The sequence below is a fragment of the Triticum dicoccoides genome, chromosome 2B (assembly GCF_002162155.2).
Source record: "Triticum dicoccoides isolate Atlit2015 ecotype Zavitan chromosome 2B, WEW_v2.0, whole genome shotgun sequence".
NCBI lineage: Eukaryota > Viridiplantae > Streptophyta > Magnoliopsida > Poales > Poaceae > Triticum > Triticum dicoccoides.
In genome coordinates, this window is record NC_041383.1 from 276794364 (window position 1) to 276809034 (window position 14671).

Here is a 14671-nt window from a genome sequence, read left to right on the forward strand (position 1 = left end):
ATCGCCGTTAATGCGGTGTTTGTTTTTGTTGCGACGTGACCTACCACTACGGTCCTTGATATCCGGACTGCCAGCATTTTTATTGAGGTTGTTGCTGCGTGCTAGCCAGCTGTCCTCACCCGCACAGAAGCGGGTCATGAGTGATGTAAGGGCTGCCATGGATTTCGGCTTTTCCTGTCCCAGGTGCCGGGCAAGCCACTCGTCGCGGATGTTATGCTTGAAGGCCGCGAGGGCCTCGGCATCCGGACAGTCGACGATTTGGTTTTTCTTGGTTAAGAACCGTGTCCAGAATTGTCTGGCCGATTCGTCTGGCTGCTGAATTATGTGGCTTAGGTCATCTGCATCTGATGGTCGCACGTACGTGCCTTGGAAGTTATCGAGGAATGCGGCTTCCAGGTCCTCCCAACTCCCGATTGACTCTGCTGGCAAGCTATTAAGCCAGTGCCGGGCTGGTCCTTTAAGTTTGAGTGGGAGATATTTGATGGCGTGGAGATCGACCCCGCGGGCCATGTGGATGTGGAGGAGATAGTCCTCGATCCAGACCGCGGGGTCTGTTGTGCCATCATAAGATTCAATATTGACGGGTTTAAACCCTTCTGGGATTTGATGATCCATTACCTCATCTGTGAAGCACAGTGGGTGTGCGGCGCCTCTGTACTGGGCGATATCACGACGGAGCTCAAAAGAGCTTTGTCTGTTGTGTTCGGCCCGGCCGGACTTACTGTGTCCGGGGTGACGGTGATCGTCACGTATCGTGGGGCGCCCACGTGATCCATAGATTGATCTTGATTGTCTTGCCTTATCCTCCAATATGTCACGCAGGTCCGGAGTGTTCCCATGTGGCCTTGTGCTTTTCGAGCGATGCCGGGGTACGGGTCTAGTGAAGGGCCTTGAGGCCTCTCTGTAGCGACCTCGGGGTGGTCGATCAGCCGTATTGTCTCCTGGTGAAGCGGGATCATATGCCTCCACCTCTAATCGGGGGAGCAGCTTACGTTTGGGGTAGCTTTTGGAGGGGCGTTCGAGTTCATGCTCTTCGGCCGGGAGGACTTCGGTCCATCTGTCGGCTAGCAGATCTTGATCAGCTCTAAGCTGCTGCTGCTTTTTCTTGAGGCTGTTTGCCGTGGCCATAACCCTGCGTTTGAAACGCTCCTGTTCGACGGGATCCTCAGGCACGACGAATTCGTCGTCGTCGAGGCTTGCCTCGTCTCTGGAGGGAGGCATATAGTCCTCTACCTCTTCTTCGGCCGCTCTCTCATGAGGGCTGGCGTCCCCCTCCTCCTGTGCTGGATCTTGCTGGAGTGAGTTGTCTTCGGTGCTATCCAGTGTATTATTGTCTCCGGTGCCGGAATCCTCATTCTTGCTATGGCGGGATTTAGAGCGGCGCCGCTGACGCCGGTGCTTGGGCTGTTTCTTGGATGGGTCATTGACGGTGTCCTGGACTAGGGGGTACTCAAAGCATCGTCTCCCGATCAGTTGGATTGGGCCAAGGACCCCCATGGCCATATACTCATGGGCCAGTCCGGACAGCTGCCGCATACAAGGAAGAATCAACAAGACTTGGCGATCAAGACAAGGACTCCTCCCCCACCGGCGTATTCGGCCAGGACTCTTGTTATCCTAGGCCTCTGGTGCATTATATAAACCAGGGTCAGGCTAGTCGATAGATAGACAACAACAGTCATACCATAGGCTAGCTTCTAGGGTTTAGCCTCTCTGATCTCGTGGTAGATCTACTCTTGTACTACCCATATCATCAATATTAATCAAGCAGGACGTAGGGTTTTACCTCCATCGAGAGGGCCCGAACCTGGGTAAACATTGTGTCCCTTGCCTCCCGTTACCATTGATCCTAAGACGCACTGCTTGGGACCCCCTACCCGAGATCTGCCAGTTTTGACACCGACATTGGTGCTTTCATTGAGAGTTCTGCTGTGTGATCGGCGAAAGGATCAATGGCTCGACTGCAGGTCAACTGCGACGTCGGCTTCTTCGTCACCAGCTCGACTGGTCACCTTGGCTTAACCGAGGACTGCGCCCTACCTCCAATCGTCATGTTCGGATGAGGGCCTTCATCAACATCAACTCCGATCTCTATCAAGGTCATGGAGGAGTCATCCATGGAGCTCGGGGGCTCAACGTCAACATTGCCCTCAGGCGACCGTGCTGTTTTTCTGGACAGCGGTCTTGTGTCCGCCGCCACCGCCTCCTCAAGCGTCGTTTTAACGATTGCTTCGATGGAATTGTGCGGAATTGAGTCTACAACAACCCTGGAAAATTTCGTCGAGTTCCGATGGAGGAATCTCCGGCAATCTCTGATATACCGGAGCTCTGTTGAATCTGGACGAGAATCCGGACAAGTTTAGGGCGTGGTATCCAGCGTCTAGCTCGGGTGTCCTTTGGAGGATCCAACCTTGATTTGCTGCGGAATTCCCTTATCTACCATCTGCCAAAAATTCAGCTCGATCCGACCGTCCAAACTCCGGGAAACTTCCGATTAGTGCTTCACTTTTTGGATCTGTTTTCTGCGCGAGAACGAATCCGACCCGAATTCATCTTCTTTATGAACAGGATCTCGGACATCCTTTTTGAAGGAAGTTTTCGTATGGGGTGTTGTGTTTTATTCTCAAACACATCCCAGGAGTATTAAAAGTATTCTCGCAATACGAATTTCACCGTCGCGCCGGTGTCAAACCAGCCTGACAACATCACTCCACGCCGGCCGACCTGCATTAGACACGTCGTCGCTTTGTTGAGCCGAGCTCAACTTCTTCGGATCATCATCTCGGCAAGCCGAACAAGAGTCCGGCATCGCGAAGGATAAATCATCACCAACATCGCTGCCCTGTGGATTACACGGAGCGGGCATACCGGCATCACCGCACGGTCGCTTCATCAAGTCGGCATCGACCACGTCATGACCTGCATCGCCGGACCGGGGGCTTCATCATCTCTTCATCAACCTACTCCGGATACTTAGGCGTCGCTGGCCGACCAGCTCCGTCACGTTAGCTGGACCGAGGGCTTTGCCTCGGCGAGCCAACCTTTGCCACCATCGCCATGCCGTTGCTTTATCGCCCATCAGGCGATAGGTGTGCGGATCGAGTCTCAATTTTGGGAATCACCTTTCTTCGGATTTCTACAAAAAATAAGCTAGGTGCTATTAATCCTAGTATTTTTTGCTTGTTAGGGTTCATTTTTCTCAATGAATTATTACTCTGGTTTGTCCGTCATATGTACGCAGGTCTATCAAATGGTGGCCGCATTAATGGCGGTCGCATGGTGGTTCGGTCAGTTTCCGTGCATAGTTCAGCGAACGCCGCATCCGGAACTCGAACCGACCTGTGAATTCAGGCCTTGTCATGCCTTTACCACATCACGTCGCCGCCCTGCATCGATATTGACTTCGGCGCCAGGCCATATTTTTTTTATTACTCACTTTGCATAAATTATTTGTTATGCAACGAATTTATTTTTATTTTTATTATTATTACTATTATCTCCGGTTTGCACTATTTTTTGTGCACAGGAAAATGATCCAGCCGGACTATATCCTTTGGCGTCACCTCGGCTGGACGGGGGGCTTCGTCAACACTTCATTACCCCATGTCGGGGTCTTCGGCATCACCCTGCAGTCCTGCATCGACCGTGCTATGTCACCACTTCGGAGTGCCGAGATCTTTGCTCCGCCACCTTGGGACCGGCTCAGGGATGGAACCTTGTCCCGCATCAATCTCGGACTGCGTCATCAATACCGAACACATTAACCAACTAAGTTGTCTTCATGCTCAAAGTTTTAAATTCTTAACTTGTGTTCGGCTCGGCCAAGCATTATACTTTTTTGGAAAAAAGTTGCTTGTAAAATTTCCTTGTCCAAACTTTGTTTGTGACGCGCAAATTCAAATACCCTGTTTACTTGGGGGCTTCCTTCATGAAGCTTTTTTCTCTTGCATATGATTATACTTGTACGGCTTCATTCCTTGTTCGTGTATTACGCCACAATATGCACCATATTGACTTAAGCGATTTGCAAGCTGGGTTGCCTGGCTCCTGTGCTTACCCCTACGTTCCCGATTGTTCGGCTAGGGAGTAAAGGGAGCACCTCTGCGATTGTCACGACCGGGTCAACCGAGCCGGACTTCAGACTGGGTGAAGCCAAAAGCTAGCGCTCTTATTGTTTTCAATCATGGTCGGCACACAATGGAACTCATGAGTACAAAAAATCTGTTGCACAAGTCTCATAATAATAATGAGCACCGAAGAAAGGTATCGTTGGGGGTACTATTTTCTTCGAAGATGCTTCTTACACTTCGCAGTAATATAGCATAAGTTCCCTGAGCGCGCTTTGTCTGTTACAGCCTTATGGCCGGATTGCCTGGTTATTGGAAACACCGTCGATATTCTCGACAGATGGAGTACATAACACTTTTTGGTCCTTGACCGAAGAGGGAGAAGCCGACGGTCGGTTAAGACGCGTTTAAAGTTCGGTTGAACATAGTTATGATATAAGTACTTCGGTACATGCAATCATTCTTTTACCCAAGTCACTTGGGGGCTCTTAAATTTATATGAGCCGTTTTATGATAAGTGTTTTTCTTCTTAGTCGTTGCAAAGTTTTTATTATTATTTATCACTCCTTTTTTCGACACAAGTGTGCGGTCACTAGCCGGGGAGCCTAATTTGTCTCTCAAAGAAGCCGTAGGCTGACCCGCTTGAAGTTTTGAGATAGGATGTGTCATGTTAAAGCACGGCAGAAGCACCCTTTTTTTTTCTAAAGTCCAATTTTCGGATTGGCACCGAACACTTGATCTAGTTCGGACATTAACCTTTTGAATAAGTTTTTTGGCTTTTCGAGCCCATGGCACTTTTAAACTATTTGTGTGTTTTCAGCACAAGTCTCGCAGTGCAACGCCGGACACCTTTAGAGATTCGGCAAAAACATTCTCGGATATTGCTATATATGCATCGGTTTCGAATTGTGTCTTCGGTCAATAGTTGGGTTGCCCGGCTCCTGCGCTTGCCTCCTATGTTCCGCTTCGTTCGGCTAGGTGTGCAAAGGGAGAACCACTGCGATTGTGCTTCCAGCTCACATGGTTAAGCACCTCAGTGGAGAAAGCCGAAAACTGACTGTCATAATAAGCGTAAACTGGTCGGCGATCCGATGACGGCGTTAAACGACGGGCCATTCATAACAATGGCCGAAGTGTTTACGGCTTGACTTCGACTGTCGCCGAACACTACCGGGGGCTATTAACTGGCCTCCCAAACTAAATCCTCAATATTTTGCTCTTACATTGGAGCTGAGGTTTCATGATCATGCTTAGCATGACAACCCAAAGAAAGGAACCGATAGCGGGACTATTCTCTTTGGAAGACATTTCTTCTGTTAAACAGTAATATAACATGTCTCTCCGTGTACCTTTGTTTATAAAACCGTATGGCCAGATTGCCTTGTTTGTTGTAAATCTTTGCCCTCATAAAGGCTTTATAAAGTAGGACAAACACTCCTCGGCTATTGGCCGAGGAGGTGGAAGCCGATGGTCGGTCAACAAAGTTTTGTACAATGCGGATCCGAGCATTAATGACGTAAAGTACTTGGATACATAGAGTCATTACACATAATTTGTGATTTTACTACGGATATCGATCCTTAATTCGGCCTCCCGTGCCCGCATTAAGGCTCGGGGGCTACTGGGCTTCGGGCTTATTATTTAAAAATATTAAAGGGGCACATTGATTCCCTGATCTAGTGTTGCCACCCGACCAGTGTCTCGGGGGCTACTGCATTGCCTGTTCTAGGCAGAAAATTTTAAGTGCAATACAGTTTCCGAGGAGATTTTGATCCTCAGGTTGGTCGGCCGCACCCAACCTGAGTCTCGAGGACTGAGCACGCCGCTTTTTGTGTCCCGAAGTATTTTTCCGAGCTAGGACTTGATCCTCAGACCGATTTTGCAAATCAACCTGAGTCTCAGCGGCTACGAGGATCAGCGGTCTTATGTCATCCTTCATGTGCATCTTGGGTTTTAGACCGATATCCACCTTGAGGGCTACTGGCACCAATCAAAAATATTGACAAAAATCGGCCCACATTCAGGGTGGTGCACCACCTCGGAAGTAGTCCAGCATAAAGCTTGGGCACTTCCGGCATTAAGATCGGCTAAACTCCTTCAAACTTCTTTGAACCAAGGTGATTTATGACACCTCGGATACAGTCCGGCGTTGGAGCTCGGATACATAGTCCGGCGTTGGAGCTCGGATACCATCCGGCGTTGGAGCTCGGATACATAGTCCAGCGTTAGAGCTGGGAAGCAGTCCGGCATTGGTGCTCGGCTGCAAAAGATACCTCGAATGCAGTCCGGCGTTGGAGCTCGGACGCAAGAGGACGTTGCCGCCCGGGAACAACCTCAAACCCGAGGCATGGCATAAAAATAACAAGGCATTGATAAAGGCTGTAAACTTAAAGGGGCTCCTCGGATACCCAACGTGTAAACTCGTCGAATGCATTTCGGCGATCCTCAAGATAGAAGATGAGAACATTTGTTGAACCAGTTTTCAAGACCGGCAACCGAAGATGAAGAACAGTTCGGAAGAATCGAGGACCGTCCCTAACTTGAAGACCGGTTCAGGGGGCTACTGATGGTGTCCTGGACTAGGGGGTACTCAACGCGTCGTCTCCCAATCAGTTGGACTGGGCCAAGGACCCCCATGGCCGTATACTCATGGGCCAGTCCGGCAGCTGCCGCATACAAGGAAGAATCAACAAGACTTGGTGATCAAGACAAGGACTCCTCCCCCACCGGCGTATTCGGCTAGGACTCTTGTTATCCTAGGCCTCTGGTGCATTATATAAACCAGGGTCAGGCTAGTCGATAGATAGACAACAACAATCATACCATAGGCTAGCTTCTAGGGTTTAGCCTCTCTGATCTCATGGTAGATCTACTCTTGTACTACCCATATCATCAATATTAATCAAGCAGGACGTAGGGTTTTACCTCCATCGAGAGGGCCCAAACCTGGGTAAACATTGTGTCCCTTGCCTCCTGTTACCATTGATCCTAAGACGCACTACTTGGGTTCCCCTACCCGAGATCTGCCGGTTTTGACACCGACAGTCATCCTCCGCTATTCCTTCGCCGTTCCCATCCTTTGGGATATCCACCATGTATATGTCGTATGAAGAGGTGGCTTTCCAGTGCCCGGTGGGCGCTGGTTCTTGGTCGTCTCGGGCATCGTCGTCCATACCGTCAATGTCCTCAGAGTCGTAATCTAGCATGTCGGTTAGATCGTCGACAGTGGCTACCAAGTGGGTGGTGGGTGGGCTCTGAATTTCTTCGTCGTCCGCATCCCAACCGTCCTGGCCGCAGTCCGGCCAGGCCTCTCCTAATAACGAGAGGTACTTTAGTGAACTCAAGATGTCGCCAAAAGGTGAGTGTTGAAAGATGTCCGCCGCGGTGAACTCCATGATCGGCGCCCAATCGGATTCGACTGGAGGGGGCGCGGGAGGTCCGGAGTCCGGCAAGGAGTCCGACACCTCGGAGTCACGAGCTTCGTGGGGGACAAGATCGGTGTTCGGCTCTATCGTCGTAGAGGTGGCAGCCCCCGAGGTGGTGTCTAGCCATCCATCCTTGGTCTCCGCAGCCGGCTCCGAGTCGAAGATCGGATCGGGTTCGAGTGCGGCCTCCAGGGTACTGTCCGGCTGCAGAGCTAAATCATGCCCATCGTGACAGTACAGCACGCTCGGCTGTGGCTCGAATCCGTCGAGGATCAAGTCCCCGCAGATGTCAGCCGTGAAGTTCAAACTTCCAAATCTGACCTGACGGCCAGGTGCGTAGCCTTCGATCTGCTCCAGCTGGCCAAGAGAATTGGCCCGCAGTGCGAAGCCGCCGAATACGAAGATCTGTCCGGGGAGGAAGGTCTCACCCTGGGCTGCATCGTCGTTGATGATCGAAGAAGCCATCGAGCCTATCGGTGACGACACAGAGGAACTCTCAATGAAAGCACCAATGTCGGTGTCAAAACTGGCGGATCTCGGGTAGGGGGTCCCGAACTGTGCATCTAGGCGGATGGTAACAGGAGACGAGGGACACGATGTTTTTACCCAGGTTCGGGCCCTCTTGATGGAGGTAAAACCCTACGTCCTGCTTGATTAATATTGATGATGTGGGTTACAAGAGTAGATCTACCACGAGATCAAGGAGGCTAAACCCTAGAAGCTAGCCTATGGTATGATTGTTGTTCGTCCTACGGACTAAAGCCATCCGGTTTATATAGACACCGGAGAGGGCTAGGGTTACACAGAGTCGGTTACAATGGTAGGATATCTACATATCCGTATCGCCAAGCTTGCCTTCCACGCCAAGGAAAGTCCCATCCGGACACGGGACGAAGTCTTCCGGCTATCCGGACACCCCCTAGTCCGGGACTCCCTCACTAGCAATGGTGGAAAGGTAAAAGTGCGTATAATCCATGGAGTCAACATTAGTCAAAAGAACTCATATACTTATTGCAAAAATTTAGAAGTCATCAAAAATCAAGCACTACGCGCATGCTCCTAGAGGGATAGATTGGTAGGAAAAGACCATCGCTCGTCCCCGACCGCCACTCATAAGGATTCACAAGCTAGGTACACTTCATGTTTCAAATTTGTTACACAACTTTAACCATACGTGCATGCTATGGGACTTGCTAACTTCAATACAAGCATTCTTTAAATTCATAATCACCCAACTAGCATGACTTTAATATCACTACCTCCATATCTCAAAACAATTATCAAGTATCAAATTGATCATAGCATACAATTCACTTCCTATGATAGTTTTTATTATACCCAACTTGGATGCCTACCATTCTAGGACCAATTTTTTAACCATAGCAAATACCATGCTGTTCTAAAAGGCTCTCAAAATAATATAAGTGAAGCATGAGAGACTAGCAATTTCTACAAAATTAAGCCACCGATATAAGTGAAGCACTAGAGCAAAAACTATCAAGCTCAAAAGATATAAGTGAAGCACATAGCATATTCTAGTAAATTCTAATCAAGTAGGCTTCTCCCAACAGCAAGGATGATTGTGGTAAACTAAAAAGCAAAGACTAATATAATACATGACGCTCCAAGCAAAACACATATCATGCGGCGAATAAAAATATAGCTCCAAGTAAAGTTACCAATGAACGAAGACGAAAGAGGGGATGCCTTCCCGGGGCATCCGCAAGCTTAGGCTTTTGGATATTCTTGAATACCTTGGGGTGCCATGGGCATCCCCAAGCTTAGGATTTTGCCACTCCTTATTCCATAGTCCATCAAGGCTTTACCCAAAACTTGAAAACTTCACAACACAAAACTCAACAGGAAATCTTATAAGCTCCGTTAGTGAAAGAAAACAAAACCACCACATAAGGTACTATAATGAACTCATTCTTTATTTATTTTGGTGTTAAACCTACTGTATTCCAAGTTCTCTCTGGTTCATACCACTTAATACTAGCCATAGATGCATCAAAATAAGCAAACAACACACGAAAAACAGAATCTGTCAAAAACAGAACAGTCTGAAGCAATCTGTAACTAACGCAAACTTCTGGAACTCTAAAACTCATACCAAAATAGGAAGTCCTGGACAATTTGTCTATTGATAAGAATCAAAAAGAATCAACGCAAAATCACGTTTCTGTGATTTAGTAAATCTAATTTCGTGTGTGCAAAGTTTCTGTTTTTCAGCAGAATCAAATTAACTATCATCATAGGTTATCCTATAGGTTCTACTTGGCACAAACACTAATTAAAACATAAAAACGCATCTAAACAGAAGGTAGATGCAAAATTTATTAAATAACAGCAAGGAAAAATATTGGGTTGTCTCCCAACAAGCACTTTTCTTTAAAGCCTTTTTAGCCAGGCATTGAGATTTCAATGATGCTCACATGAAAGACAAGGATTGAAGCACAAAGAGAGCATCATAAAACATGTGACAAACACACTTAAGTCTAACATACTTCCTATGCATAGTCATCTTGTAAGCAAACAAATTATCAAGGCAATAAAAAACTAGCATATGCAAGGAAGGACAAAGAGATGATAGCAATCTCAACATGAAGAGAGGTAATTTAGTAACATGAAAATTTCTACAACCGTATTTTCCTCTCTCATAATAATTACATGTAGGATCATAGGAAAATTCAACAAAATAGCTATCACATAACATATTCTCAACACGATCCACATGCATGCAAAGTTGACACTCTTCCAAGATAGTGGGATTAACATTAACTAAAGTCATGACCTCTCCAAACCCACTTTCAATATTATCGCAAACAATATTATCAATCTCATATTCATCATGGGGCTTAAATAAATTTTCAAGATCATAAGAAGAATCATCCAATCATGATCATTGCAACAACTAGTAGACATAGCAAAACTAGCATCCCCAAGCTTAGGGTTTTGCATATTATTAGCACAATTGACATCAAGAGAGTTTATAGTAAAATCATTGCAATCATGCTTTTTATTCAAGGAGCCATCATGAATCTCTTCATAAATTTCTTCATCACAATTTTCAGATTCACGAATTTCAAGCAAAACTTTATAAAGATAATCTAGTGCACAAAACTCACTAGCAATTGGTTCATCATAATTGGATCTCTTAAAAAGATTAGCAAGCGGATGAGAATCCATAGATCTTAGCTTCTCTGTTTAGTAATAAATAAACAACTACTCCAACCAAACAAGCAAACGAGCCAAGTAGGACATCAAAACAAACGAAAAGATGAACAGAAGAAGGGCGAATATAATGGCAAGGGTGAAGTGGGGGAGAGGAAAACGAGAGGCAAATGGCAAATATTGTAAATGCGAGGGAGATGAGTTTGTGATGGGTACTTGGTATGTCTTGACTTGAGCGAAGACCTCCCCGGCAACGGCGCCAAAAATCCTTCTTACTACGTCTTGAGCTTGCGTTGGTTTTCCTTGAAGAGGAAAGGGTGATGCAGCAATAGTAGCATAAGTATTTCCCTCAGTTTTTGAGAACCAAGGTATCAATCCAGTAGGAGGCTCCTCAAAAGTCCCATGCACCTATACAAACAAACAAAGAACTCGCAACCAACGCAATAAAGGGGTTGTCAATCCCTTCACGGCCACTTGCGAAAGTGAGATCTGATAGAGATAGTATGATAAGATAAATATATTTTTGGTATTTTATAATATAGATGCAAAAAGTAAAGATGCAAATAAAAGTAGATAGAAAGCTTATATGATGAAAGATAGACCCGGGGGCCATAGATTTCACTAGTGGCTTCTCTCAAGATAGCACAAGTATTACGGTGGGTGAACAAATTACTGTTGAGCAATCGATAGAAAAGCGAATAATTATGAGATTATCTAGGCATGATCATGTATATAGGCATCACGTCCGCGACAAGTAGACCGACTCCTGCCTGCATCTACTACTATTACTCCACACATCGACCTCTATCCAACATGCATCTAGAGTATTAAGTTCATAAGAACAGAGTAACACATTAATAAAGATGACATGATGCAGAGGGATAAACTCATGCAATATGATATAAACCCCATCTTTTTATCCTCGATGGCAACAATACAATACGTGCCTTGCAACCCTTTCTGTCACTGGGTAAGGACACCGCAAGATTGAACCCAAAGCTAAGCACTTCTCCCATGGCAAGAAAGATCAATCTAGTAGGCCAAACCAAACTGATAATTCGAAGAGACTTGCAAAGATAACTCAATCATACATAAAAGAATTCAGAGAAGATTCAAATATTATTCATAGATAAACTTGATCATAAACCCACAATTCATCGGATCTCGACAAACACACCGCAAAAGAGTTTACGTCGAATAGATCTCCACAAGAGAGGGGGAGAACATTGTATTGAGATCCAAAAAGAGAGAAGAAGCCATCTAGCTAATAACTATGCACCCGAAGGTCCGTGGTAAACTACTCACAACTCATCAGAGGGGCTATGGTGTTGATGTAGAAGCCCTCCGTGGTCGATGCCCCCTGCAGCGGAGCGCCGACGAAGGCTCCAAGATGGGTTCTCGCGGATACAGAAGATTACGGCAGTGGAATTTGTTTTTCGTTGGCTCCCTGGATGTTTTCGGGCTACGTAGGTATATATAGGAGGAAGAAGTACGTCGGTGGCCGCTCATGGGGCCCAGGAGACAGGGGGCGCGCCCAGGAGGGGTGGGCACGCCCTCCTATCTCCTGGCCGCCTCGATTGCTTCTTGACTTGAACTCCAAGTTCTCCGAATCACGTTCGTTCCAAAAATCACGCTCCCGAAGGTTTCATTCCGTTTGGACTCCGTTTGATATTCCTTTTCTTCGAAATACTGAAATAGGCAAAAAGAACAGCAATACGGGCTGGGCCTCCGGTTAGTAGGTTAGTCACAAAAATGATATAAATATGTAAAATAAAGCCCATAAACATCCAAAAGGGGTAATATAATAGCATGGAACAATAAAAAATTATAGATACGTTGGAGACGTATCAGGGCCCTATGGTAATGTGCGCTGCTGAATGTGGACCGTTTGACTGGACAATTGATCGTGTCATCAACAAATTACGGAGCTGTATGGTGAGCCAGTGACCGTATTATCACCCTAAAATGTACTCCTATTTTATTAACACAGTACAGACTAAAATTCCATTTCTTTCTTTCATATACGAGCTAATAGGTGGGCCCCACGATTACGCGCCCCGATGGTGCAACACTAGTTGCGCCACGTGGAATGTTTGACTGCTCAATTTAATTGTGTCATCAACAAAATACGGAGTTGAACGGGTGAGCCAGTGACCCTATAATCATGACATGTATTTGTTTAACACGGTACAGACGCAAGGGCTCATATATACGCGCAAGCACTCACCGCTATAAGCACACACACGCAGAACCTACCCCTATGAGCACCTTCGAAAGAGTGGGCCAGCATATGATCTTGAGATTTTATGAAGTCACCATAGGTGCCTCGTAGTCGAGTGGAACGTCTCCTCCCGCTGAACGCACATCGCCGGAAAATACTGAAATTAACACAAGATAAATGCGAGCATCGGGACTTTAACCTTGGTGGGCTCGAAAAACCACTGTCCTCCTAACCATCCAACCACATGTTGGTTAGCACGACAAAATGTATGTGGTGACCGTGATGAGCTTATTCTGAAGTCCAGTGACCATATCGTGTTTTCGCTTCAAATAAAATGACCGTAAGTGTCATCAACAAAATACGGAGCACGCATCAAATGCAAAGTCCGTCAGTGTCATCAACAAAATATGGAGACGTATCGTGAGCTAGATACCGTATGATCACCACAAGAATGTATACGGTGACCGTAATGAGCATATTCTAAAGTCCAGCGACTGTATAGTGCTTTAGCTTGAAATACATTGACCGTCACGCGTGAATGTGTCGTGGGCATGCATACTTTTAGAGGGCCAAGAGATAGTTTGTGTGCGTACATGAAAGTGGTGTAGAAAGAGGGGGTGTCCGGTGGAGACAAGGATAGATATGCCCTTTGTTTCTCTTTCCCATGACTAATATTTTAGGAGAATATATAAACATTCACAATGCAGAACAAATATTTTTGGATGCACCATGCAATTTACTTTCATGTATAACATTGTACTATTGTATATGCTTGTTTTCTTAGTGGCCGATTGCGTGTGTGGTGTGGTTGGCACATCATTTCTAGTTGTGGTGGGTCAACATGAAGACTCATGGGTCGGTTCCATCCTGCGCCACATATAGGTTGGACCGAGACGCTTTATATGAAGACCCATGTGGAGGACTCGGCGTACAACACGAATCTACCAGAGTCGCGGAGGACTCTATCCCCACTGGTGATAAGCCGACTATATATGATTTGTAACTCTAGGCCCCCAGTATGTTATAGAAGCTTGGGGGCTAGTTCGTCGATAGTATACACACACGCACAATGCCTGGTATTCACGTGTACTTTGTACACACCCCTATCACTAATATACAGTACTAGGAGTAGGCTTTTTCTTCAACGGCAAGGGTCCAAACTAGGGTACAACTTTGCCTCGTATTACCATCCAGCCTAACAGTCAGGGATATCCTACTGAATGATATGATGAAATCATATCTGCCAACTACTAAGAGAGAGGTGTGTCTGGGGGTGGGCAATGTGTGCGAGAGAGGCCTAAAGATAATGTGCGTGCAGGAGACACGTAGGCACATATATGTGCGTAAAGAGGGCTAGTAGAGACCGTGCGTGTGTATATATGCATGTGAGAGAAATAGTGTTTTCCAACTAAGATTAGTGAAAAGAGTGGTACATATGCCCTGTTTGGATACTCTAACTCAGTTAGAGGTTAGAGTTAGTTTCTAACCCTGAACTAACTCTAAGTAAAGAGGTGTTTGGATGGCTGGTTTAGATGGAGCGCGGATACGGCGAGGCACCTTCATGGGCGGTGCGAGAGTGAGGGAGGGAGAGGATGAGAAGCTTCGAGGAAGTGGGGAGGGATCTGCTGCGGGGAGAGCGAGAGAAAAAAGTGTTTTTAGTGGTCCCGAGAAGAACTAACCCAAATAAGCACCTCTTGGATGGGTTAGTTTTTTTGGATGAACTAACCCTCCTGTTTGGATCTTTTTGGGTTAGTTGAGTCCAAACTAACCCAAACTAACTCTAA